The sequence below is a fragment of the Odocoileus virginianus genome, chromosome 19 (assembly GCF_023699985.2).
Source record: "Odocoileus virginianus isolate 20LAN1187 ecotype Illinois chromosome 19, Ovbor_1.2, whole genome shotgun sequence".
NCBI classification, from domain to species: domain Eukaryota; kingdom Metazoa; phylum Chordata; class Mammalia; order Artiodactyla; family Cervidae; genus Odocoileus; species Odocoileus virginianus.
The window spans coordinates 16,610,518-16,636,608 of NC_069692.1; the positions used below are offsets into that span (position 1 = coordinate 16,610,518).

At 35.3% G+C, this 26,091-nt stretch overlaps 1 long non-coding RNA gene across 1 annotated transcript in view; it reads right to left on the reverse strand.

Annotated features, from left to right (window-relative positions):
• Positions 1–6,418: 6,418 nt before the first annotated feature.
• The window catches only part of LOC139039615 (uncharacterized), a 416,973-nt gene continuing 397,300 nt past the window's right edge, over positions 6,419–26,091 (reverse strand). The window contains exon 4 of the long non-coding RNA XR_011492949.1: positions 6,419–6,487. This is a non-coding gene — a long non-coding RNA (uncharacterized lncRNA). The remainder of the gene's footprint in view (positions 6,488–26,091) is intronic.

Here is a 26,091-nt window from a genome sequence, read left to right on the forward strand (position 1 = left end):
CCTTGGACTCTGAGTCTCAAGCAGACTTTCCTGTGCAGAAGTGTATGTTTCACTGGTGGAGGAAGGAGTATGCTCTGTCACCCCTTTGAGGAGCACATAAGAAATCTGTGGTGGGATTCACCCGGACTCTGCCAAATATGTCTTTTCACCCTTGCATATCCTTGTCTTCCTTGGAATCCTGACTGTATAATTACAGTCACTAAAATCCTCCTGCAGTGCAGGAGATGCATATTCAATCTCTGGGTCAGGAAGATCCCTTGTGAAGGAATGGCAGCCCCTGGTGTTCTTGCCTGGGAAATCCCACAGAAAGAGGAGCCTGGCATGCGACAGTCTAAGGGGTCGCAAGGAGTCAGACACGACTTCGTGACTAAACAATAACAACAATCCTGTTGTATATTCATTCTCTGTAATATTTCACAGCCATGAGTATAATAGCCTTCAGGTTCCTTGAGTTCTTCCAGCAAATCACCAAATATGTGAGTGGACTTGGGACTCCCAATGCAAGTAGTAGCAATGGTGGAATTTGTTAAAATGACCTCCATTCACAGAAACATGACTAAAGTGTTGTTTGGGGAAAAGAAACAGGAAGAGATGGGGTTGCTGAAGCCCTGATGTCTGGATGTCTTTGGAATTGCTCGTGTGAAACAGAAGTTGAACTGTGATCTGTTATAAGAAGTAAGAGCTACCAATGAAATTGAAAAGTGATCAATCTAATCCCAGGAAAGCTGGCTCAATGGATCCCTTGGTTTCTTTTTTGCTATGGTAGCTAAGGTGGCAAAAGATGAAACAAGAGAAAGAACAGAAAGGCCCAGAAATACCCAAAATTACACTTTTTAAGGTGGGAAGGAGAAACTTACTTTTTATGAATGGCTACAACACCTTTATATTTACTGAAATTAAGTTAGTACTAATCTGATCAAGAATTATGATGAATCAATGCATGCTATAATTTCACATAGCAGCCAGTAAGAAAAAAAATTAGAATTAAAATGATGTATCAGACATTATTTACTTTATACACACATATATATATACACCTACTTTGTGGGGGAGAACACTGAACATGGTTGCTCTTCTAAGAGTTTGAAAATATAAAAATATTAGTTATATGAGTGAAGACAATTTAAATTAAAAATTCAAGTATAATATAAACAAGGAAAGTGAAGTCGCTCAGTCGTGTCTGACTCTTTGCGACCCCATGGACGGTACCTACCAGGCTCCTCTGTCCATGGAATTTTCCAGGCAAGAGTACTGGAGTGTGTTTGCCATTTCCTACTCCAGGGGATCTTCCCGACCTAGGGAATGATCCCTGGTCTCCTGCACTGTGGGCAGACGCTTTACCATCTGAGCCACCAGGAAGCATAGATAAAAGAAATTATTCATTTCTTCAAAGTTTACATCACATTTAAATAGGATTTAAATGTATAACTCTAATATTCAATATTTCAATATTCTTATGAACTAAGAATATTGAAATTTCTATTTAAAAAAATAAAATTCTAATTGTATGACCTGAAGAGAATTTAGCAACAAGATCTTCATTTGTATATAAGGTCTGTCAGAGGCTATCAGGACATCCATAATTTGTCTAAAATCAATTTGTCCCATTCCACTGCTTTTTCCAAAAAAAAAAAAAAAAGTACCTCTTATTTCACAATAAACAGATCCCTTAAAAGTATATATCTAACTTATTTTTGAAATATTTGAATAGTGTTATGAAATTAATATTTCAGTATTGAAATTCTACTTGCCTTAGGCTTTTCGCCAAATAGTTAATCATCTGCAGACACCTTCACTACTAAAAATCTGCTTTCAAATAACTGAAAAATTTTTATATTGAAAGTAATAAAACATTAATGTACTTCATTTATAAAGTTCATATTTTATGAATTAGAGTAAATTATCTATATTTAGATCTAAGCAAATGCTAGACACTAGCTACAATTTGTTAATAAATAAATAACATTAATATAGAATTCCAACAAATTACCTCCAACAACTTACAGTGTTTTTCACCTTTAAGACTTTTTGAGAATGTTAATTAAATATAAATCACCCTTTGCACTATAGCTACATGAGCATTCACAGCCTCAAGTTCATGAAGCAGGATCATTTGGGGTGTGTGTGAGAGGAACCGTATGTGTGAAACTGTCCTCGGGCCTATACTCATGATGAAACACCATTCAGAAAGTGACAATTTCCTTCCTTACAAATCATGCAATTTCCAGTGCCATCCTTCAGGTGGATGACACTGCTCTGTTGGATTATCACTCATGCAGCTTCCTGCCAAAAAAAGATTGGCTCTTGAGAGTTGTAAAGTTCAAGAGGCTGAACAAAATATAAAGGAGGAATAGAGGGGGAAGAAAAAGTTTTAGAGTGTTTGTGAAGCCCTCTTCAGGCTGCTAGATGCAGTAGAAATGAGAACCATACATTTCTCTGTGCCTCAAGGTGAAAGAGGACTCTCCAGAAGTTGCTAGAAAATATGTGTATGCATGGGGCTTGAGTGCCTCTCAGCCATGCTTTGAGTACTAATTCTTTAGCTTGTCTAGTCTTAATTTTTAACAGTAAACAGAGATTATTGAATTACATTTGTATCAAACAGGTTTACTAATAAATCTGCGGTGTCCCATACCAAGGTCACACACAGGTGCAGAGGCCCGTACCAATGTCATCTCCAGAAATGACTGACCCCAACTCTTGCCAAAAGCCCCCTGATCCTTACCAACCAGGCTCCCAACTCCATGTTAGGTAAAAATGGCCACCCTGGTACTCACCCTATATTGACCTAACCAATCACCTAATGCTACCTTTCCAGCAGGAATTTTCTTTGTCTTAAGGTATAAAAATCGACTATTAACCTACAAAAGCCTCGACTCTCTCTGGTCTGTCAGGAGGTCAGCACACTGTGCTTGCAACACCCACATTATCTCTGCTTTTTGTCCTTAATAACCTCACTGCTTTCTGAAATACCCTGTGTCTGGAAATTCTTTTCCAACCCACGCTCAAACTGCCATGACAGAATCCATGTTTGAAATCTTTAGAATCTGGTAACATTTCAAAATACCACATAGATGAAGGCATGCATAGAGAGAAAGTTGTAGCTTTTTAAATACTTACTTTAGAAAAGAAATAATCTTCAATCAGTAACCTAAAATTCTCTATTAAAATAAGCATAGAATATAAAAATCACCCAAATCTATGCAGTAGTCAAGTGATAGAGAAAAAGATAAGGGTAAAATTAAACACTTACTAGGTTTTCCCAAGGTTTTCTCAAAAACTTTGTATTCAAATGTGTGTGTTTCACTGTGCAGGCTTCCCTGGTGGCTCAGAGGGTAAAGAATCACCTGCAACATGGGAGACCTGGGTTCAATCCCTGGGTTGGGACGATCCCCTGGAGAAGGGAGTGGCTACCCACTCCAGTATTCTGTCCTGGAGAATTAGATGCACTGTATAATCCACGAGGTTGCAAAGAGCAACCTATGGTTGTACCATAATGGGAACTCCCTCTCTTACACACTGGATAAATAGAAAGGCATTGCTGAGAAAAAGGAAGTTAAGCCACAGTTACACTGCTTGAATTCTATGACCAGGGTTATGATTGGCTCAAAATCCAAAGTTCTTATCAGCTACCAAGAAGTTATTCTCTAAATTTAAAGACATTCCTCATTTCATTAGTTAAAAGTATATTCACCACTAACCCAGGCTTGTTGAATATTATAAGCAACTCAAAGCCAGTCTTAATATTATGTGGATTTTTGCAACCCAGATCTCATCAAATATTGCTTGCTGCTGCTGCTGCTGCTGCTAAGTCGTTTCAGTCGTGTCCGACTCTGTGCGACCCCATAGATGGCAGCCTCAGGCTCCTCTGTCCACGGGATTCTCCAGGCAAGGATACTGGAGTGGGTTGCCATGTCCTCTTCCAATGCATGCATGCACGCTAAGTCGCTTCAGTCATGTCTGACTCTGTGCGACCCTATGGACAGCATCCCACCAGGCTCCTCTGTCCACGGGATTCTCTAGGCAAGAATTCTGGAGTGGGTTGCCATACTTAAAGAATAAATGGATGGGTATAGACATTAACAAATTAAAAGGAAGGAGCATTCCTTTGAATGATTTTATTTCCTCTTCATTTATATTCTAATGCTTTTAACAGAAGTTTGAAATTATCTTTTCTTATTTCATCTCATTAGTTCAAGTGATCTCAATGTCATTCTAAATACTTATAGACACACCTATATATATATATACATATATATGTTTATAATAAGCATGCCTCTTAATTATTTCTCTATGCATACATTTACAAAATTTTGATTGTACTAGATATTCATATGAAAATGAAAAAAAAATCTTTCAAAAATTACCAAATTCAAGCATAGGCTTGGATTGTTCAAAAATATTAAAATTTGGTACCTTCCAAATATCACAAAATTTACTACTATAGATCAGGGTTAATTAAATAGCCAATCATTTAAAATATACATATAAGATATCCATTATGATGCTATTGTGAGAATTTTGACTGCAGTTTAAATAGATCTAAGGCTTCCTTAGTTCTGGTTCCTAAAATAAATCTAAAATAAGTCTAATCCACAATTATTAAATGCAATTTAATCAAATTTTAAAAATCAAAAAGCTCTAAGACCAACTTTTTAAAAATTTTGTGGTAAATGGGACCTCAACTGATGCATAGGTATTAGTTTGAACATTTGAATATTTATATATTAAAACTATGGGCCACATAACAGCTTTTATTTTGCTCACTGATTTGCAAGTAAATACCCATTTAAATGAACCTAGAAGCCTGACCATAGTTTTGGATTTCTGAGATTATTATGACTGACTTTTTAAAAATCAGATCTGATATTTTTGGATTATATAGACAAAGCTTGAAATTTATGTATCTAAATCAGCAGGATGATTGTAAGAGACTCCAATAGGCTGACTGGAGATATCTTGTTTTTATTTCTCTAAAGGTCCAGGTGGAGAATCTGCATAAGATCAACTTACTAGCAGACTGAGGAGTGTGTACCAAGTGGGAAAGTTCTCTTTGCTTAGAAACCTGATTGCATCTTCACCGAAGGTCATCGTATCTAAACTCAACTTCATCCAAGCCCCTACATCTTTATGTCCACTTAGCCTTCATACTCATACTCTACACATACCTTGGTGTCTACACCCTGCTCTGTTTAAATCATATTTATTAGGCATTTCTAACACATATTACAAGAACATAGAATGGGAGAAAGTAAGAGTCCCTCTCACTAGAATTCTAAGCCCCAAGCAAGTCCGGTTTCAGCAGCATAGACCTGGCCCAGTTTAATCCCTGGCACTAGGAATGAGAGCAGCTGGATATTTTTGTCTTGCCTAGAATGTTCACAGGGGTCCTCACTGAGCATCACAATGGACTACTGATGAGATTTTTTTTTTACTTCCTTGTGCTGTTTTTTCCTTATCACTGTCCTATTTAGAGATCTAGAGAGAACCAACAGTAAAAGATCAATGTCAGTCAACATGTGTTCATAGCTGGCCTACAGACCTAACAAAATGAACAACAAGAACTTTGCAGATGACCTAGTCAAAGATACTAAATACCTAATAACCATGTGCTTCTCTTTCTACTATATGATTTCCCCCCCAATAAAACCTGTATGATTACAGAAAAAATACAGACAGTATATATACTGACTTGTTAGACTTGTATGGGGCTTAATTATACCAAACCAAGACCTTTAGTCCCTTTAGTACTATTCGGTAAATCACAATTTAGTTAATAAATGTACAACTGATGAACAAATCTAACATAATTATAAATGCAAATTTTACCTTAATGAAATTACCATAATACCATCATATCCATATTTTCAAGCAAATGCTAAAATTTAAAGAGATCAAGTGTGGAATTAATTCTGCTTATATATACTTTAAGAAAAAAGCTTTTTAAAAGAAATGCCAACAATATTATTTTATGAACTACAGAACTCTAGTACCATTACTTCAGAGTTATGCTTACTTTTGTAATGGTATTATCATGTTTAATGATCCATGTTGTGATTCAGTCATTAAATCTGATGAAAAATCAAATTTCCTACAAGGCAAAGAATTTGTCTTTATAAAGAATATACCTAAAATGATCTTACAGACTAAAATTTCAAAGCTAGACCAATACCAGTATTTCCATAGTAATTTTGTGAATATTCTCATGAACCATCAAAATGCAGTAAGAGCTAATTTCTCCTTATTGCCAACTGGAATCTCCTATCACTGCTTTGAGAATTGTTGCCATGGAAGACAGAATCAGGAGCCTACTCACCACTTTGCTACGGAAAGAGCATCCTCACTTCTCACTCATTGGTGTCTCCTTCCAGAACCTGTGGGAGCAATCTTGCTATTAGAACAGGCCAGGACTTACCCATCTTCATCCTTATTTGCACTTGCCTCTGTCAGTCTTGGACTTCCCTGGTGGATCAGAGGGTAAAGCGTTTGCCTGCAATGAAGAAGACACAGGTTCAATCCCTGGGTTAGAAAGACCCCCTGGAGAAGGGAAAGGCTAACCACTTCAGTATTGTGGCCTAGAGAATTCCATGGACTACAGTCCATGGGGTTGCAAAGAGTTGGACGCAACTGAGAAACTTTCCCTTTCAAGTAATCATGAAGTACTTACATACAATGACATGAAAAATATAAATCTAGTCTACAATGACATTGAGAAGTGACTTTATGGCATTATACTAAGTTCACATGGCAACATTATAACAGTTTCTATGCCAGTCACTGTTCTAAGCATTTTACACATATTACCATATTTAACATTCAGAATGACACTGCATAGAAGATAGCAATATACTCAGATGAGAAAATGAAAGAACAAAGAATCTAACTTGTTCAACTTATAGTTAATTAAGTGGTGTGTGTGTGTTAGTTGCTTAGTCATGTCCAAACCTTTGCAACCCCCTCAACTGTAGCCCACCAGGCCCCTCCGTCCATGGGATTCTCCAGGCAAGAACACAGGAGTGGGTTGCCAGTTCCTTCTCCAAAAGGAACTATAGAAAGAAAGAAAGTGAAGTCACTAAGTCATGTCCAATTCTTTGTGACCCCATGGACTGTAGCCTATGAGGCTCCTGCATCCATGGAATTTTCCAGGCAAGAGTACTGGAGTGGGTTGCCATTTTCTTCTCCAAATTAAGTGGTAGAGTCAGGATTTAAAACTAAGCATTCCTGGTCTAGAATATGCACTTTTAGTCACTACTACTCTGTTATAATAGGCATAATAAAATTATTGCAACAAAAATCATAATGAAAACTGCAGTAGCCATTTTGCTGCTCTAAAAGTAATTAGAGCTCTATATCTTCCACAAAACATGGTATCATTGCTTTTTCATGCTCCTTTGTAATTGTTTGGTACTTTAAGGTCCTTCCGGTAAATAAGTTCTGTATATCATTTTCAGTACCGATATTCAGTTGCCTGCACGAGACCCTCTGACATAGAGAGGGAAACATCCAAGATAGTAGATACTCCGTCTGTCTGTATTTTTTAGTAATTAATGAGTAACTGTCTTTCTGAATTTGTAAGGAAATATAATTGAACAAAAATCAAAATTGTATTACTTTAAGACATGTAAATTTGGGGATTGCTTGTTTAAAACAGTAACACCAAAAAATGTGGACAAAACAGGCTAAGCAATAAATTTAATAATTCTAAAATTTTCATCAAAGTTGAAAGATGACAAATACTGTTAATCATATATAATTTTTTATTTATTATATAATTCACACATCTCTGTAAGTTGCTAGTGATTTCTTGTTTCTGTTACATTGTTGAAATAAAAATTAAAGTGTACAATGACAAAAGACTAAGAACATATAATAGGTAAATCGTTTATCATCCAAAGACTAGCTCATTTAAAATGCAATAAAATTTTTGGACTGTAATTATTTAACTTAGTCCATCAAAAAGTGTATATTAGCCACCTGATGTATGATCATTACTGCTGATCTATGAATTAAGGCAGATGAAAAAGAATCTTTAGAAAAGTAGCCAGATATCCATAAGATTTATCAAATCATATTTTATAAATAAAGACTGGTGATGATGCATCTAAGATGGGAATATGGGTTCTAGAGCCAAGAAACTTATCACTAATAACTCAATATGTCACTATCTTTTGAAATCTATTATCTATTAGTTTTAAGTAACTTTAAGTACAATATGTGTTGTTTAATTTTAAAATATTAGTTATGTAAATTATAGAACAGATAGTCTTTCCATAATGAAGTGAAAATGTAGATTTCCCCTCCCAGAAGAACTATAACTCACAAATGTCTACATTTTATCATTAGAAATGAATAATTAAAAATATGTCAGCATTCATCTGGCTATTTAAACACTTATTTCAAAGGGAAATATCTATGCATAGTTTTAAAAAATATTGTTGAAAAAATAAATTTCCTTATAACATACAGCTTATATAAATTCATATGTCACACCTTCTGAAGGAATCTGTTCAGCTATTAGTTTTTATGTACAGATATAATTCAAATTATGTCACAGGTAAAATTCTGGACAGCATATTCATTCAAATAATATAGTAACATTCAAGGAAAATGGTTGGTGGTTGGCAAATAAACATGATATTTATCAGACTTTCCAATCTCACAGACAAAACAATTACTGTGTTTGTTGTGCAAATAACACCTCTCCAATTTTCCTACAGCCCTGTTGTCATTTAGAAGCAGGAGCTTTATGTGTTGTTAGCAAAGCCATTTCCTTAAATTCTTTGGTAGCATTTGCTTTTATAGGCAATGAAATATATTTTACTTTTACTTTTTTAAAGACAAACATATGGTAACAAGAGTAAAGTTGATGAAGCTAGAATTAGTGAAATTAGAGAGGCGAGAAGGTCAACTTGAACTAAGTTACAGAAATGTAAGTATTGAGCATCTCTTATTAGTGAAAATGCACATACATTTAGATAATCATACAATGAAAATGAAATTATTTATAAACAATTTTTAAATTAAAGTTTGAGAGATGAAATACCCTCCCAAGCCCTGTCTTAGGAAGGCTTTAATTTTATTCTCTTTGTTAACAGTAAGTGGAAAACATCATTTCCATTTGTGTCCCTTGTCTTCCTCTAATCTTTTTTTTTTTGGTACAAAGTCACAGTAGGGAAGAAGGGGCAGAAAATTATGTTAAAGGTAAAAGGAGGCACATCAGAATTTTTAGTAGTTTACAGGAGCTTACATAGATTTGATCTGGCAGCATCAAAACAAAAGTGGTGATTGATGCACATATTTTTAGTGTCACATGGAAAGTTTATTAAATTGTACACTTTTAATGAATGAATTTTATTTTGTGAATTATTTCTCAATAAAGCTATTCTTTTTTTTTTTTTTTTGGAGAAAAAAAGTGAAGGAGTGTTCCTAGAAAGGAGCCAGGGCTAAGTTTGTATAGAGAAGACAGTGAAACAAAGCGGCCAGTTCTTTAGTTACAGCTTAATCAGTTGCCTTATTTGGGAAAGCCAAGTTGGTTGTTCTTAAGTTTCATTTTCTTACATCTGCTTCATGGACTCTGGCTCCAACTTTTGGTTTGCTTGAAGCTACCAAAGCATTAGAGCCTTCTTGGTCTAATGGTCCCCTTGTTTAATTATTTTAACAATTGGTACTTGAATTTTGAACAAAGGTCACTTAGGAACAAAAACAAGAGGAAAAAATAATTTCACTATCCATCCTCTTCTTCAATCTTGAAGGAATATTATGTTGGAAATTGCTCTTTGTACAATCTGCGTGTTCATCCACTTCATTTAGATCCTCACACAACTATGTTTTAAAAATATTTGGGGAGATTTATATTTCAAATATTAGAAAATAAAATTTACCAATGGAACAGACAAAAGCATGTTCCTCCACAATTGTGCTAACCCATTTGTGGGATAAATGGCGAGTAAAAGTGTTAATCACTCAGTTGTGTCCGTCTCTTTGTGACACCATGGACTGTAGCCTGCCAGGCCCCTCTGTCCATGGAATTCTCCATATAAGAATATTGGAGTGGGCAGCCATTCCCTTCTCCAAGAGATCTTCCCAACCCAGGAACCCAACCCAGGTCTCCTGTATTGCAGGCAGATTCTTTACCATCTGAGCCACCAGAGATAAAGGGAAGGACTCACATGTTCTGCCCTAGAGGAGTCTCATAATTTTGGAGACTTAAAACACCCAAACACATTGAATCAGTGAATACCACGCAGCCAACAGCACATCCTGTGATCCTAGAAGCCTTGTTTTCTTGGGTCATTCTGACACTGTTCCAATCTAATTTTTAAATAATATCCTATATTTATTAAAATAATTGGCTTTAGATTCACCTAAACCTGAATTTAAGAATCAACAACAGCACTTCCTGGATATATAAACTTGGACAAGTTAATTATCATCCATAAATTTTAGCTGTCTCATCTAAAAAAAATGGAGATAATGATAATACTCATATTTAGGGTTTTGAAGGTTAAAATATGATAATTATTAAAGTTTTATACCTCAGAGACTCACACAAAGTAAATATTCAAGTAATTGTTAATTTATGCTATCACAATTAATGATAAGATGACTCTTTCATTTACTGACAAAAATAAGTCCATAATAGATGACCCTGTACTGTATGTGAGAGGAAATAAAGACATGAATACTGGATCACCAGAAACTACATAATGCTTTAGATACCTAAGCTCAAGTCAATAGCTCCTCAAGGAACAATTGTTTGTATTCAGTTTTCTTATCATCTCCAGAGATACACTTTCACTTAGCCAATGGTCACCAGCCCATCAGATACATGGTAAAGGGAAACCCTATATTTCCTATTTTCCCTCCTTCTATAATGGCAATTTACTTTTAATAAGAAATAAATCATTTTGAAATAGTCACAGTCATGTTTATTCTACTAATATTATACTCATGTTAAATTCTTCATAATGTCCTACCTAGCATGTCTGTGGGATCTAAACTATGGGCCGGTTATTTTGTGTAGCAACATTTAATTGGATGTTTATTTGCACTAGATTTTTTATGTATCTGTGAAACAACACATTAGAGATAAAAATGTTAACATTTTAGGGGAAAAAAAAACAGAGATTTTGGCCATTTGGATTACCTGCAAAGTATTTCATCTTTGGATCTTTTTGGGAAAAAAAAATGATGTGTGCAAAAGAATTAGCTTTTTAGTTAACATATATAAAAAATTTAAAGTTAGAAATGTGCTCACAATGGATATCAATGGGTGAAAATGTAGCTGATCCATGATTTGTGGGTTAAATTCAAAAACTTCTTTGCCAAGTAATAGCAATAGTTTACTTTAATTCAAAGTACATGTCTTTTATATATTAACAAATGTCTTTAAATTCATGCAATTTTAGGGCAGGCCTACTAGGAACTTTAGCAATCTAATTTAACCCCTTCATTTTGCCATAAAAGAAGTAAATCCAAGAGATTTATGAGAGATGTCCCTGGTCACACAACCAGTTTGAGGCACAGTCTGAACACTAGGTTAGATCACCTGATTTCCAATTCCGTGATACTCAAAATGAGAGGACAAAGATGGATGCTCTGAATGTTTCAGACAGGCCAGTGATTCCAAGATAGTTTCATAGTTCTCAGTCATCAATCTCACTTATTGCCAAACTTTTCAGGGAAGCTGGTATTATAGAAGCAGCAATTATACTAAAAAATGCCAAGTATAACCACAATTGCTTGATAGAAGGAATGGAAACAGAGCATACTCCCTACATTATGCAGTCATTATCTAAGATTATTCAATATGCTTGTAGTATTACCAGAACATTTCATGGGTTACCAGAAAAGTCTGAGATTTAAGTAAATTAAGTTTTCTGTTAATCATATTCACCATCTTTTCCTTTTGAGATATTTACCTGAAAGAGGCAAAGCTGTCAATATAGGAGAGGCATTACCTAATTAGAATGTGATCACTCAGACAGCTAGACACTATAACAATTTTCTCTGTGTTTACTAGTTCTGAGCTGAAAATGGTCCACTTTTTAAATCTATTATTTTAGAAAGTCCAAATTAAAATATTTGCTTTTTTGATGCAAAATATCTACTATTATTCTTTCTGAAGAGGTATTTTGGGTTCATATATTGCTTTACAAAGAATATATATTAGAAATTCTCATTCTTAATTAAAGTTGATGGTTAAAAAACAATTTTTCATCAGCCAAGTACTGTGCTTTTCTAATCCTCATTGTGGTGCACGATACCACATTAATTTAAATATATTTATTAAAATACCATTAATTTAAAAACAAGTATTTTTCTGTCCTATAGTGTTTGTGGAGGAAGAGTCTGATACCCAAAATACTCATCTCTCAAAATTCTTCATATTGGCTATCCCTTCTTCTTTGAATATATACATGGATGTCCACATACTGAGTGGTTGCCATATCCTTCTGCAGAGATCTTCCTGACCAAGGGATCAAACCCAGGTTTCCTGCATTAGAGGCAGATTCTTTACTAAATAAGCTATCTGGGAAGCTACATACATAGACTTGCTTTTTTCTACAATTGTTAGCCTACTTCTTTCAAAATATCTTTAAAAATTATTCCCTGATATCAAGGCAGGAAAGGCAATATATGGAATAAGTGAAAACTGATTTACAGCGGAGTGGTCAAACTTGGGGCTTCCCAGGAGGCGCAGTAGTAAAGAACTGCTGCCATATAGGAGATGCAGGAAACATGCATTCCATCCCTGGGTCAGGAAGATTCCCTGGAGAAGGAAATGGCAACCCACTCCAGTATTCTTGCCTGGGACATCCCATAGACAGAGGAGCCTGGCAGGCTATAGTCCATGGGGTTTCAAAGAGTTGGAAATGACTGAGCATGCACACATGGTCAAATATGATGTTAAATAATAATAGGGAAATAAGAAAAGAACAGAATGAACAAAAGAGAGATCGTGGCTCAGAAAGAAATCATGGGTTGTTTGTAGCTCAGAAAAACTCAGTCAAGAGCTTAAGATATCCCACTAGCACAATTCAAGTCAGGTGATTGTGAAGTCTTTTCTATGTTTTATTAATAGGAAACCTTGTTTAAAATTTTTATTTCTGATATTTATCAATCTCTACTATAAGAAAATACATTATTGTTAACCTAACTCACATGAATTATAATAGTCTCTTCTTTTTGAGAATAACAATCACATTGTTAATGTCATAATAGATAGTTGAAAAATCATCCTATGTTTAACTTGCTGAGAGTAAAGAAAACTTTATTAATCCTTATTTATCTCAAACTTAGTAAATGCAAGCATCTTTGTGGATGATGATTTTTATTTATTATAACTAAGAAAATTTTACTATAACTCATGAGAGACAATGATGTTTTTATTCCAAAGTATCAAACTGCTAAGTCTTCCAATAAACCAAATATTTGTATAAAAGCTTATTTGATGACTGCAAATAATTGGAGACCTTTTTCTGGGTTCATTCATTCACTGCTTTATATAAAAAATTTTTATTGAGGGCCTACTATACAAAGAACACTGGAAAAATACAAAGGTTGAAAATATAAGACTTGTTTCTTCGTATACTAGGTTAACAAATTAAGAAAATAATTAAAATATATACACAATGAAGGAGCCAGCAGTGATTATAGCAGGAAATAGTGGAAGCTTAGAATTTCTAAAAGTGAAAGTAAAGCTTCTAGTAATGTTACAAAAACTGCATCAGGTTAAATGTATAGACAGAAATGATTAAAGTTTATATAGAAAATGACAGGGGACATATGTTATAGAAAAAAAAATGAGTTCAGTTATATTTCTATGAAACATTAAAGGATTTTCATTGACTATCATCTGTCTAAATGTGATTTTTTGGTGGTGTTCAGCTAGTTCAATCTTGATGAATTTTTCAATATCAATACTCAGATTTTTCATTAATGCTTGAAATATTTCTTTAAAACTTTGAATATTTCCTTTCCTCAGTTTTCTATATTTGTTCATCCTAAAAAATTTTTTTAAATAATATTAAAGTTTCTCATTCTGTTCTTCATCTTTCAACCTGTAATGCTTGTCATCTCTTTCTCTCAGATGTTCTCTGAGGCATATCTTCATTTCTCAATTCTAGAAACTCATTTTCTCTTCAGGAGTTTTTACTAGTCTATTATTCCCTACATTGGTGTTTTTTTCAGAATTTGCTCTTCAAGTTTTCTAAGAAGAAAAGATTACTGTGCTTTGTTTCTACTGCTTTGAATAGAAACTCTTGTTGGTGTTATTTTAAATAAGTCGTAATTTCACTCCAGAATGCTACTATCCCTAGTCAATCATTTCAAATGCCATAGGAGTCATCTGGTTGGTCAAGTCACTATGAATTATAGTCTTGTTTTCCGATCTGTCACCAAACATCTACTATATTAGTCTCTTTCATATATTGATGAGCTATTTCTTTGTTCTGATTTATTATAAAAAGCTGATTATATTGTTATTCATCATATCCTGATCATGTTGAAGCTCACTTTTTTTTTTTTTTGTCTCTTAGCCACTTTTTAAGAGGCTCACATTTTAATGGACATTATGTCCGTGTGTTTTTGTTAAGTTTATATAGAAAATCAAATTGGAAAAGAAAAATAAAATCCAGACCTCCTAACATAGACCTCTAATTCTCACAAAATATTTTTAAAATGTATAATAGATACTGAGCTTACAAGCAGAGTTAAAAAGAAAATGACAATCTATAAAACTTGCTTCAGGACAATCATGTTTGGTGACTCATACTGTTGTGCCTTCTAACCTCTGCTCTTAAAAACAAGCCCTTAGAAGGTCATTGCAACCTTAAATGATGTTGATTTTCCTCAGATTACACTGTAACTTGACAGGAGTCTCAAAAAGGCCACATTGTAAATGATATATATTGGTTACTAATGTCCTTTTCTGCTGGCACTCAGACAGCTCTTGTCAAAGCTCTTAGACCAGATAATGCTTTCCTCCTCCTTTAAAGGATAATCTGAAAATGTTACCCAGACTGTTATCAATGTCCCAGAATTGCTTTCTGTAGACAGGTCATGTTTTGAAAAGAGGGAAAGAAAACACTACAGATAGGCTTCTTTTATGCTGTTTGTTAATACAATGTATATACACATGTATAAAAGTTAAGAAATTTTAATCTCATAACACTCTAATGGCAGAAAGTGAAGAGCCTCTTGATGAAAGTGAAAGAACAGAGTGAAAAAGCTGGCTTAAAATTTAATATTCAAAAAATGAAGATCATGGCATCTGATCCCACCACTTCATGGCAAATAGATGGGGAAACAATGGAAACAGTGACAGACTTTATTTTCTTGTGCTCCAAAATCACTGCAGATGGTGACTGCAGCCATGAAATTAAAGACACTTGTTCTTTCGAAGAAAAGCTATGACAAACCTGGAGAACATATTAAAAAGTAGAGACATTACTTTGCCAACAAAGATCTGTCTAGTCAAAGCTATGGTTTTTCCAGTAGTCATGTGTGGATGTGAGAGTTGGACCATAAAGAAGGCTGAGCAACAAAGACTGGATGCTTTTGAATTTGGGGGCTAGAGAAGACTCTTGAGAGCCTCCTGGATGCAAGGAGATCAACTCAGTCAGTCCTAAAGAAAATGAACCCTGAATATTCATTGAAAGGGCTTCCCTGATCTCAGATGGCAAAGACTCCACCTGCAATGTGGGAAACCTGGTTTTGATCCCTGGGTTGGGAAGATCCCTTGAAGGATAGCATGGAAACCCACGTTAGTGTTCTTGCCTAGAGAATCCCCATGGACAGAGGATCATGGTGGGTTACAGTCCATGGGATTGCAGAGTCAGACATGATTGAGCGACTAAGCACAGCACACACATTCATTGCAAGGACCGATGCTGAGACTGAAGTACCAATATATTTGCCACCTGATGTGAGGAGACAACTCATTGGAAAAGACCCTGATGCTGGGAAAGACTAAAGGCACACAGAGACAGGAGTTGCAAAGAATGAGAAAGCATCACTGACTCAATGGATGTGAATCTGAACAAATTCTGGAAGATAGTGAAGGACAGGGGAGCCTTGCATACTTCAGTCCATGGGTTCCCAAAGAGTCAGACATGACTTAGCAACTGAAAAACAAAAATGGCATCACTGTTTTGGTTGAGAAGTGTTTCTCTGTTTGCTTATTCTCACTTACATATTTTAAAAATTCAGTTTTCATTCAAATTCCAAAGACGGGCAATGCCAAAGATGTCCAAACTATATTTACATGAGTAAATGAAATTTTATTCATTTCACAAGCTAGCAAGGTAATGCTCGAAATCCTTCAAACTAGGCTTCAACAGTATGTGAACCAAGAAATTACAGATGTACATGGCGGATTTAGAAAAGGCAGAGGACCCAGAGACCAAACTGCCAACATCCATTGGATATAGAAAAAATAAGAGGATTCCAGAGAAACATCTACTTCTGCTTCATTGACCACACTAAAGCCTTTGACTGTGTGGATCACAACAGACTATGGAAAATTCTTCAAGAGATGGGAATACCAGACCACCTTACCTGCCTCCTACAAAACGTGCATGCAGGTCAAGAAACAACAGTTAGTACAGGACATGGAACAACAGACTGGCTCAAAGTTGGGTAAGGAGTCCATCAAGGCAGTATATTGTCACCCTGCTTTTTTAACTTATATGCTGAGTACATCATCCAAATGCTGGGCTGGATGAAGCACAAGCTGGAATCAAGATTGCCAGGAGAAATATCAACAACCTCAGATATGCATATGACACCACCCTTATGGTAGAAAGTGAAGAGGAACTAAAGAGACTCTTGATGAAAGTGAAAGAGGAGAGTGACAAGGCGGGCTTAAAATATTCAAAAAATGAAGATCATTGCATCCGGTTCCATCACTTCATGGCAAATAGATGGGTAAACAATGGAAACTGTGACAGACTATTTTTTGGACTCCAAAATCCCTGTGGGTGGTGACTGCAGCCATGAAATTAAAAGACGCTTGTTCCTTGGAAGAAAAGCTATGACCAACCTGGATAGCGTATTAACAAGCAGAGACATTACTTTTCCGACAAAAGTTCATCTATTCAGAACTGTGGTTTTTCCATTAGTCATGTACGGATGTGAGAGTTGGACCACAAGAAAGGCAGAGCACCAGAGAATTGGTTTTAGAACTGTGGTGCTGGAGAAGATTCTTGAGAGTCCCTTGGACAACAAGGAGGTCAAACCAGTCAATCCTAAAGGAAATCAACTTTGAATACTCATTGGAAGAACTGATTCTGAAGCTAAAGCCCCAACACTTTGGACACCTGATGAGAAGATTTGACTCATTAGAAAAGACTTAATGCTGGCAATGATTGAAGGCAGGAAGGGAAGGGGATGACAGAGGATGAGATGGTTGGATGGCATCACCGACTCAATGAACATGAGTTTGAGAAAACTCTGGGAGATGGTGAAGGACAGAGAAAACTGGTGCACTGCACTTCATGGGTGGCAAAGAGTCAGACATGACTGAGCAACTGAATGGCAACAAAACCCCTTGGACTATACAGTCCATGGAATTCTCCAGGCTAGGAGACTGGAGTGGGTAGGTGTTTCCTTCTCCAGGGGATCAAACCAGGGATCCAACCCAGGTGTCCAGCGTTATGGGTGGATTCTTTACCAGCTGAACCACAAGGGAAACCCTAAATTAAGGTGGTATACCAGATAATGTGGTTCTGGTTATCTTTCTGAAATAATTTTCAGATAAAGTCCATAAAAGAGGATAGAGGGAGAAAAGTTATTATTTCTCTCTAATCCATAGATTGTATTAAAAAACTGATGTGTATATTAATGTGTTGACTTAATAATCTGTATTCTTAGTGTATATTGAACTAATCATTCACAGATTGCAATATTTATACCTTTAGACTTTAACAAGCAAAGTAGTTGAAAAGAACAATAATTAATTTTTAAATAAATGATATTTAAAATTTTCTGACTAAAAAAAAATCCTTTAAGTTACAGACCACATCTTTGAGAAATTTTTTTATTTCTGACGTAAGAGTTTATGTTATTTAACATTGTACATTTTTATAATGTCTTTAGTCTTATGAGGGGCTTCCCAGGTGGTGCTAGTGGTCAAGAACCCACTGGACAATTCAGGAGCCTTAATGGACATGGTTTTTAGCTCCAGGTCAGGGAGATCCCTTGGAGAAGGAAATGGCAACCCACTCCAGTATTCTTGCCTGGAGAATCCCATGAACAGAGGAACCTGGCAGGCTTATGTCCATAGGGTCACAAAGAGTCAAACATGACTGATGTGACTTCACATTTAGCCTTATGAGTATAAAATCTTTGATGATAGTGATATCCATTCATTTGTGTACCCAGAACACAGTTAGGTAGAATTGGTGCTAAATAAACTCTATTTGCTGAATTAAATGAGTGAAATAAGTTTCCAGTTCACTCCATTATTCAATGATTAAATTAAAGGTATTTAACACTACTATGACATTTTTTAAAAGGCAAAAACCCACATGTAGGTATCATTTTAAGGAATTATGAAAATAGTAATAAAATTAATTGTCACTGACAGATACAGGTTGAGCTTTTCAGAAGAAATAATTCATAGAAATCTCACAGACATTTTAAAAGTACATGCTATAAAACTGCATGTCAGGATTATAAAAAAATGTAATAATAACATTTTATAGACAAATGAGTCTATAAGAAACTTTAGATACTTTCTAGCCCTGTTTCAAGCATCTGGAAGATCTATCTTTAATTCAAACTGGAACATAAATTGAAAATTGCTAAGAGGTCAAATTACACTTTGGTGAAGACCAAAGGAGTGATGAATAACAATAATGATTGCACTTTACATTTATATAGCATTATGTCATTTAATCTCCTTTTATATCCATAGCTCGAGAGCAGAATGCAAAGATTTCATAATATTAAAATTATGATCCAGCTTTATCTTCTATACATCTACATTATGCAGCTTACATACTTTCCATACTGAGTGTATTTTTTTCCAGAAATGCCAGGAATTCCCAATACCCAGATCAGTGCATGACTCAAAAACCAGATGTACAGTTGTAGATAGGATCATCTCTGTAACTAAATATCACTTCTCAATATAAGCAGTGACCTTCAGATTGAAGTACTTAGACACATTTGTGCTGATTTTTATAATGATAGAAAACCAAAGCAAAGGACATTCAAAATTTCGCATCAAATGTTACTTTCTAATGTAGCCTTAAAGTATATATGTTAATATAAAGATAATATTTTGAGGTCTGTCTCTGAAACTAAAATTACAACAGCAACTATGTCAATGCCTCTTTGCTTCTTCCACTGTCAATATTCAAGCAATGTCTTTAAAATTACTGCTCTGGATGCTGTAGTAAAAAATTCCAGAAAAGAAAAGGATGAGAGTTGCAAAAAATGAAAGATATATAGTACTTTCAAATTTTAAAAATTGGGTTATGGAGTAGCTTTGGGTCTTCATGGTGGTGGTGATTACACAAATGTATACAAATATTTAAATGCCTAGAACTGTGTACCAGGAGAAAAACATCAATTTTATTGCATGATGGTTACAAAATATAGAGTAAAAAGAAATTTAAAAAAACCAAAGACATTGTTATCACAAAAGTCAGGATGGTAATTATTTCTGGGAAAGTATGGAAATATGAAAGCATGGAGCCGAGAGGAGTTCCTAAGATCCTAATAAAACTCTGCTTCTTAACCTGGGGACTTGGTATATTGAAAATTTCTGATTTATAGTCATCCTTTGATATCCATGGAGGACTGGTTCTGGGAACCCTCCCATGCTCCAATACCAAAATCTGAGGGTGCTTAAGTCCCTGACAAATAATGGCAGGTGTGGGACAGCGGACCCTCTATTTCCTTAGGAAAGGAGTACAGATTGTATACAGCAACAATTTGGGATGATATTTGGAGACGACTAGTAAGATTGATGATGCATATACCTTATGCCTCAAGCATTTCATATATTCTTTTAAATAAAGTTTCATACATTTCCCAAGGAACTAAATATTGCAGTGTTTTTTTTTTTTGGAGAAGGTAATATGTAAACATGGCCTGTTTACAGAAGAAAATTGATTCATTAAAGGGTGGTTTACTTATATGATAAAATAGTAATATAAATATAAATTTCACTGAATATAGATAAGCATGCCATATGTATCAGCATGAATACATCTCAAAAACCTAATACAAGCAATAAAAGTAGGTTGTGAGATGGAGTGTACCCATTATTATTATTACTCAGAAATCAATCTAGTATATAAGACATGCACAAAGTAATAAATATCAGTTACATGATTGTGCTTATCTCTTGTAAAAGGAAAAAATATAAAATTAAAAAAGGAAAGAGGAAATTGTAATTTGTCTGTAATGTTTTGTTTAAAAGAAGAAAATAGCTAAATCAAACATGGCAACATTTATAAAAGCTCGCTGGTGTGTGAAAAGGTATTGATTAATATTACTAGTATTATTGTCTATGTCTTTGAAAAATTTCATTACTTAATGGTGTGTTGATTATGGTTGTCAACTGATTTCTCTTCAGCATTCACTGCCTCAGTCATTTATATTACTTTCCTGGCCTTTATGTGCATTTGGATTTGTAATCTCTGTGCTTCATTATGAGACTAAAACCATTTCTTAGGTCTCTGACAACTTTTATAAGTGCCTGGTGCTTGGCCTTTGACTCCTTTTGCTTCTGTGTGTTGCACACTGCGTTTACCACAACCATGATCACAACACTGCTTCTCTTCTATCACCCCTACGACCTGCTGTTCTAGGTCATCCAGACTCTGGACAGACCAACTCTTTTCTTTGGGGCTGCTTCACCGATAGGCTGCTTCTCTGCGAGTCCCTGAGAAGGAGACTGGGAGTGCCATCACTAGGGCAGGTTGAGGAGGTAAATAGTCTCATCTCTTGTTGCTCTAAATGTTTTCCTAGAGATTAGAAAGTTCCACCTCTAGACAGAGGAAGTTACAGTTGTTTAATTGAGGCTGTTTCTGCTGAACTTGGAAGCCCTACACGCCCCTATCCATCAAACTATTATTTTTCCCCAGCTGTCCCTGGGAAATGTTATCATGATAGGCAAGGCTTGATTTTTCTAAAATTATTTCCGGAAACAAAAGAGCATATTTCTGCTCTGTGGAAAGGAGGTTGGATCTTTACCAAACAAACTGAGAGCTTTCTCTTGACATATCCATGTCTGCAGCATCTCTTTTTCACATTTGTGCAAAACAAAATTATATAAAGTCTCCACCTCTGAAGGGCTTGAGGTAAAGTAATGGTTGTTTAAACAAAGTGAATCTTAGTTCTTGGCTTATGAATCTGAAATAATCAGTTTTCAAAAGTACCCTTCATGTTGTACAAAGTAGGTAGATCTAATGAGTTCATCAATATGAAGTTCACTTAAGTTCACTGTTATTAAAGCAACTAAGTAATAGGTACTAAGATTTAGTTAATAGGGTATCAATGTGTGTTGGTAAAATGGAAATCTATTCAGTTATGCCAGAAACACTTATGAAAATGTGTTTGAAAGATATTTTAGAATTTGGATGAAGTTAATTAGCATCTAAGCACCACTTAAGGAAATACTTCCTAACAAGAGGCTACTTCTGTATGACAGCTAGAAGAGATTTATGATATGAAAAGATTGTGCCTGACTTTTACCTCATCAAGTCTAAAAAAAAAAAAAAAAAGCTTCTCTTTCTTTCCAAAAAGGGAGATAGTGTATCACTTAGAAACACTTTCTTTTAAAAACTCCTCTGAAAAAGACTCTTTTGTTTTAAAGTATTTTTAAATAGAACATGCAAAGACTAAAGTTTATCTAATAAAAGATTAACTGTGTGTTCTGCAAAATATAAAATTCTGGGGGAAAAAACGGTTTTGCTTCTTGCTTGTCATATGCTTATGCCTTTATGTGTTCATTGTATGGTTCTTCTACATTGTATAGATGTGTGTGTGTAGAGATTTGTGTTATCACATTACTGTTACTGACTAAAGGAAGTATGATTTGTGCTAGGTACATAAAGAACTTTTAATAAGACTTAAGGAAAAATTCTTTCTCAATGATGATGATTAAAAATAATACTTTACATGTGCCTGGGGGATTTGTGGTATAGAAAGCCTTTTCCATATGAATTAGCTCAAAGATTATTATTTCCTGATGAAGCAATGTCTAGTAACGCAAACTGATTTGAAGGCAGAGAGACTTGTCTTCCAATCTCTTCCTCTATTATGCTAGTTCTAGGGTCTCAAAGGACTCATAAGACTTTCTGCTTTTTTTGTTTGTTTGTGTTTTGTTTTTTAATCATTTCTTGAGGACAAGGAAACTTGGAAGATGGCTATAATTGAAGGTAATGGTCCTAAGTTTCTTGCATAATGGCTAGAGTAGTACCTAGCATATACTAATAATGTTGACAGTACATTGCTATATAATTGATAGACAAAAGTTTACCTTTTTAAAGTGTAATATCAGTGATGCTGATCTGTGTATTCAGCATCATAATCTAATCTTAGAATTATCTCCATTACTCCACAAAGAACCTTGTACCCCTTAGCACTAACTCTCATTTCCCCCACCCACTCATGTCATTGGGATTGCTTAATCTACTTTCTATTTATATAGATCTGCTTAATCTGTACAGTTCATATAAACGGAATCATGAAATGATTTGCACAGTATGTTTTTGAGTTTCACCCAAATACATCAGTAATTTGTTCCATTTTACTGCCAAATACTACTTAATTGAATGAATATACTACAATTTATAATCAGTTTATTAGCTGAAGGACATTTGAGTTGCTTCTACTTTTGGCTATTATGAATAATGTTGACATGAGCATTCATATAAAAACATTCATGTATTTGTACATAATGCTTTATTTTCTTTGATGTTCTTTCTTTCTTTAATAGTGGAACTAATGAGTAAACTGACAACTCTGTATTAACATTTTATGGAACTGTCAGAATATTTTCCAAAGTATTTACACCACCAAACATTCTGAGTGCCAGTGTATGAGAATTCCAATTTCTACATACTAAGTCACTTCAGTCATGTCTGACTCTTTGCAATCCTATGGACTGTAACATGCCAGGCTTCTCTGTCCATGGGATTCTCCAGGCAAGAATACTGGATTGGGTTGCTATTTCCTTCTCCAGGGGATCTTCCCAATCCAGGAATCGAACTCATGTCTCTTATGTCTCCTGCATTGGCAGACGAGTTCTTTACCACTTTTACCACCTAAGAAGCACATCCTTACCAATTCCTTATATTCTACCTTTTATATTATAGTCATTCTAATTTATTTTATTATGTTAATTGTTTTTTCTTATTATGTTCATCCTGGTTTTTTTTATTATTAAATTTATTCTAGTGTGTTTGAAGTGATTTTGAGTTTTATTTACCTAATTATGGTAGGCATCCTTTCACACGCTTTTCCAATTTGAATTTCTTTTTTGGAGAATTGTCTATGGAAACTCTTTGACCACGGTTTCATTGGATTGTTTGTCTTTCTATTATTGAGTTCGAATAATTCTTTATATATTATTGATACAAGTCTTTTGTATCATATATGATATGGACCCAATGGCAGTAGGTCCAAGCATGCAACAACAACAACAACAACAAAGTACATTGACTGAAGTCATTTTTAGGAGCACAATTTGAAGTGACAAATCCAAAACCCATGCTTGCAACAATTTAAATAAACCTATTTTTCAGAGAAGTAAAGGGGACATGAATACACAAAGATTCACACTGACAAAGCTAAATGAAATAAGAAAACTGACTTTGCAATAAACAAGAGAACCTCTGAGTTTTAAAAACAGCTAGTTGGGAACAGTCTTCAACATGTTACCTATACAAGAAATGTGCAAATACTTGGTCCAAAAAAACCAATACATGCAAAGCTAAATAAAATTTAATTAGCAGAGCAATTTTATAAAGAAACTTAGAATTACATAATAAATTTCATACATTTTATTAAAATCTTTCACAAGCACACTAAAGTTATGCAACAGATAAAAATTTTGATAGAAGAGTAAGAGCTGAAAACAATGCAACAAACAAAGGGGTAATTCCAAAAATATATAAATAGCTCATATAACTCAATATAAAAAAAAACACACACACAACCCAATAAAATTTGGCAGAAGACCTAAATAGACGTTTCTCCAAAGAAGACATATAGATGACCAATACACACATAAAAAGATGCTTAACATCCATAATCGTTAGAGAAATGTAAATCAAAACCATAATGAGGTTTTATCACACTCTACTCAGAATGGCTATCACCAAAAAGTCTACAGATAAATTCTGGAGTGGGAGTGAAGAAAAGGGAGCCCTTGTACACTGTTGGCAGGGATGTAAACCGGTGCAGCCACTATGAAGAACAGTATGGAGTTTCCTTAAAATAACCAAAAATAAAGCTACCATATGATCCAGCAACCCCAGAGAAGGAAATGGCAACCCACTCCAGTATTCTTGCCAGGGAAATCCCATGGACAGAAGAATCTGGAGGGCTACAGTCCATGGGGTTGCAAAAGAGTCTGACACAACTGAGCATGCTTTCACCACACAATGATGCAGCAATCCCACTCCTTGGCATATGTCCAAGAAAGATGAAAACTCTAATTCAAAAAGATAAATGCACTTCAATGTTTATCAATTTAGTTCAGTGGCTCAATTGTTTTTTACTTTTTGTGACCCCATGGACTGCAGTACGCCAGGCTTCCCTGTCCATCAGCAACTCCCAGAGTTTACTCAAACTCATGTACATAGAGTGATGCCACCCAACCATTTCATCCTCTGTTATCCCCTTCTTCTCCTGCCTTCAATCTTTCCCAGCATCAGAATCTTTTCTAATGAGTCAGTTCTTTGCATCAAGTGGCCAAAGTTATGGCTTTTCAGCTTCAGCATCAGGTATTCCAATGAATATTGAGGACTGACTTCCTTTAGTATGGACTGGTTGGAACTTCTTGCAGTGCAAGGGACTCTCAAGAGTCTTCTCCAACATCACAGTTCAAAAGCATCAGTTCTTCGGTGCTCAGCTATCTTTATAGTTCAACTCTCACACCCATACATGACTATCGGAAAAACCATAGCCTTGACTAGGACCTTTGTTGTCAAAGTAATGGCTCTGCTTCTTAATATGCTGTCTAGTTTGGTCATAACGTTTCTTCCAAGGAGTAAGCATCTTTTAAGTTCATGACTGCAATCACCATTTCCCATGATTTCGGAGCCCCCCCCAGAAAAGTCTGTCACTGTTTCCCCATCTATTTGCCATGAAGTGATAGGACCAGATCCCATGATCTTAGTTTTCTGAATGTTGAATTTTAAGCCAACTTTTTCACTCTCCTCTTTCACTTTCATCAAGACGCTCTTTAGTTCTTCTTCACTTTTTGTCATAAGGGTAGTGTCATCTGCATATCTGAGGTTATTGATATTTCTCCAAGCAATCTTGATTCCAGCTTGTGCTTCATCCAGCCCAGCATTTCTCATGGTGTACTCTGCATAAAAGTTAAATAAGCAGGATGACAATATAAAGCCTTGATGTTCTCCTTTCCCTATTTGGAACCAGACTGTTGTTCCACGTCCAGCTCTAATTGTTGCTTCCTGACCTGTATACAGATTTCTCAAGAGGCAAGTCAGGTGGTCTGGTATGCCCATCTCTTTCAGAATTTTCCAGAGTTTGTTGTGCTCCACACAGTCAAAGTCTTTGGCATAGTCAATAAAGCAGAAGCTTTTCTAGAACTCTCTTGCTTTTTCAATGATCCAACAGATGTTGGCAATTTGATATCTGGTTCCTCTGAGTTTTCTAAATCCAGCTTGAACATCTGGAAGTTCACAATTCATGTACTGTTGAGCCTGGCTTGGAGAATTTTGAGCATTACCTTGCTAATGTGTGAGATGAGTGCAACTGTGTGGTATTTTGAGCATTCTTTGGCATTGCCTTTCTTTGGGATTAGAATAAAAACTGAAGTTTTCCAGTCCTGTGATCACTGCTGAGTTTTCCAAATTTGCTGGCTAGTGAGTGCAGCATTTTCAC